Source organism: Odocoileus virginianus, chromosome 24, assembly GCF_023699985.2.
Source record: "Odocoileus virginianus isolate 20LAN1187 ecotype Illinois chromosome 24, Ovbor_1.2, whole genome shotgun sequence".
Taxonomy (NCBI): Eukaryota; Metazoa; Chordata; class Mammalia; order Artiodactyla; family Cervidae; genus Odocoileus; species Odocoileus virginianus.
Genome location: NC_069697.1, coordinates 33,152,299 through 33,155,735, shown reverse-complemented (window position 1 = coordinate 33,155,735; position 3,437 = coordinate 33,152,299).

Genomic DNA, 3,437 nt, shown 5'->3' with positions numbered 1-3,437 from the left:
TAATTCTCCCATCTTCTTTTTTTTTTCCCTAATGCCAGAAAATTTAATTCAGTGAAATTAAGGTCTAATTATTGCAATCAAATCATCTTGAGTAACTAATAACACTGGATCCCTTTACTTCCTAAATTTAAGGAATCTTCTCTTACATTTTTTCTTGAAAGCATCATCAAATAATTTTGAATAAATAATTTTTAAAATCCACAATAAATAAAAATGAGTTGTAATTTTCTGCAATTTTGACAGATATTTTAAGTGGCTCTGGATCCAAAACTTACAGAACAGCCAGATTAGCTATATAACTTGGGGGGCAATTTGGGTCATAAATGAGGAGTAAGAAAAACGGATAACTAAGCTGCTCTCCTTAAGAAATTAAGGAAAATTTGCTAGGGTTGGAGAAAAGTGATTTGGGGAAGAGAGACAAGGGAGAGGAGATTGAATCAGAGGGAAAAACGTATAATAAACACTGGAAATGTAAAGCTCAGATAGAAGAGATGAACAGTGAAAACCCCTCAGGAGGTCTCATATACACATTTAGTCCAATCACCCTTGATGCAGAGTTCAGAGACTGACATGAGTATACACTCCTCAGCCAGCATCCTTTAACTTTCCTTCTGCTCCTGTCCCTAGACTTAATATATCCCTTGGATCTTTATTACTGAAGTCACATCAATACTGCTCTAGCACAGCCACCAGCCACAGCACCCCTCTGGTACATGGAAACTCCTGTCTCCTTGGCATTGTGATCTGTTAATTCTATTTTCTCCTTGCAAATACAGGCTGTTCTAACTTCCTATCTGTTTTGTGCTGGTCTCAGCCTATCAATAACCAATGATGTGACTGGACCATCCTTAGGTTCTTATTTTAATTGCCACAAAATTTACCAATGTATCAGGAGCTCTAGAGCTGGGAGAGCCCTTTAGAGTTGCCCAAGGTTGGGACAAGGACTTGAACCCTGCACAAAGGGGTGATATCTTTGGGGGATCCCTTCAGTTCAGTCACTCAGTCAAGTCCAACTATTTGCAACCCCAATGAACTGCAGTATGCCATGCTTCCCTGTTCATCACCAACTCCCAGAGCTTACACAAACTCATGCCCATTGAGCTGGTGATGCCATCCAACTATCTCATCCTCTGCCATCCCCTTCTCCTCCCACCTTCAATCTTTCCCAGCATCAGGGTCTTTTCAAATGAATCAGTTCTTCACATCTGGTGGCCAAAGTATTGGAGTTTCAGCTTCAGCATCAGTCCTTTCAATGAATATTCAGGGCTGATTTCCTTTAGGATAAACTGGTTTGATCTCCTTGCAGTCCAAGGGACTCTCAAGAGTCTTCTCCAACACCACAGTTCAAAAGCATCAATTCTTCAGTCCTCAGCTTTCTTTATAGTCCAACTCTCACATCCATACACAACTACTGGAAAAACCATAGCTTTGACTAGACAGACTATGGTTGGCAAAGTAATGTCCCTGTTTTTAATATGCTGTCTAGGTTGGTCATAGCTTTTCTCCCAAGGAGTAAACATCTTTAAATTTGATGGCTGTAGTCACCATCTGCAGTGATTTTGGAGTCCAAGAAAATAAAGTCTCTCACTGTTTCCATTGTTTCCCCATCTACTTGCCATGAAGTGATGGGACTGGATTCCATGATCTTAGTTTTCTGAATGTTGAGTTTTAAGCCAACTTTTTCACTTTCATCAAGAGGCTCTTTAGTTCTTCCCTTTCTGCCATAAGGGTGGTGTCACCTGCATATCTGAGGTTATTGATATCTCTCCCTACAATCTTGATTTCAGTTTGTGCTTCATCCAGCCCGGCATTTCGCATGATGTACTCTGCATTTAAGTTAAATAATTAGGGTGACAATACACAGCCTTGATTTACTCCTTTCCTGATTTGGAACCAGTCTGTTGTTCCATGTCCCATTCTAACTGTTGCTTCTTGCTTTCTCAGGAAGCAGGTAAGGTGATATGGCATTCCCATCTCTTTAAGAATTTTCCACAGTTTGTTGTGATCCATGCAGTCAAAAGCTTTGGCATAGTCAATAAAGCAGAATTAGATGTTTTTCTGGAACTCTCTTACTTTTTCCAAGATCCAATGGATGTTGGCAATTTGATCTCTGGTTTCTCTGCCTTTTCTAAAACCAGTTTGAACATCTGGAAGTTCATGGTTCACATACAGTTGAAGCCTGGCTTGGAGAATTTTGAGCATTACTTTGCTAGTGTGTGAGATGAATGCCGTTGTGCGGTAGTTTGAGCATTCTTTGGCATTGCCCTTTCTTTAGGATTGGAATGAAAGCTGACCTTTTCCAGTCCTGTTGCCCTGCTGAGTTTTCCAAATTTACAATGCCAAAGAATGTTCAAACTACTGCACAATTTCACTCATCTTTGGGGGATGAAGGAGGAGAAAGTGATAGAAGAATGAGTTACCAATCAATTCAATACAGAACATCCACAATCTTTTTGCTCTTTTGTCTTTGACTTGCTTTTATCAATGGCAATTTCCATGTCATTTCCCCCAAATTTTAGTGGCAAAAAATAAAATATGTCATCCTAGGTAAATGCCAAGCTGATTTCCTTCCGCAGTGCCACAAATAGGAAAGTACTCAAAAGGGATAGCAAAGTCAGAAAAGACCATAAGTCAATGAAGATGACCTCCATATTGTAGGAGCATCATTCATTCTAATAGTCACAATCAAATGGTACATCTGCATAGCAGAGGTTTTGAACTTATCACCTCCTCTTTCTCAAATTAGACCTTTGGAGACCTAAACAAATAATATAACAAATTGGAACTTAGTATAGAAAGTCACTCTCAAAGAGCAGTATTGCATTCTCTGTTAAGATTTGCTCATTACTCCTAATTTAGAAATCTACCCTCCATCTTCAAAGTCTGCACAGGCACAGACTACATCACAGAAATGGGTATTACTGAAACAATATTTCCCTCCATAGCACATCGAGCACAGATTCACAGTAAAAGGCAGTCTTATTCAAATGATTTCTGGTAATGGCACTTTAAATTGCATGAATGCTTTTAAATCTGGGACAAGCTATGTAACTTTGAGCAAATCACTTTTCCCCTTGTCTCAGTTTATCTATCTTAAAAGACACTGGGGGAAAGGGAGAAGCAGAAAGTTAATACCTGTTCTGTGCAACAACCAGGTTTGTTCTGAGGATGAACTGTGTTAAAGCAAACAAACAAACATAAAACCAAAATCTTATGTACATGATTTGCTCAATGGTACTATAGTATGATAGAGGGATTCTTAAACTGAGTGTGCATCGGAATTACTTGTAGTACTTACTTCAAATGAGATTTGTAGGCTGTATTGCAAGAGATTCTGATTCAGTAATTCTGGGATAGAGCCCAGAAATCACCATCTGTAAAAACTACTCAGACAATTCAGATACAAGTAGTTCAGACCCACATGTGCAGAAATATTC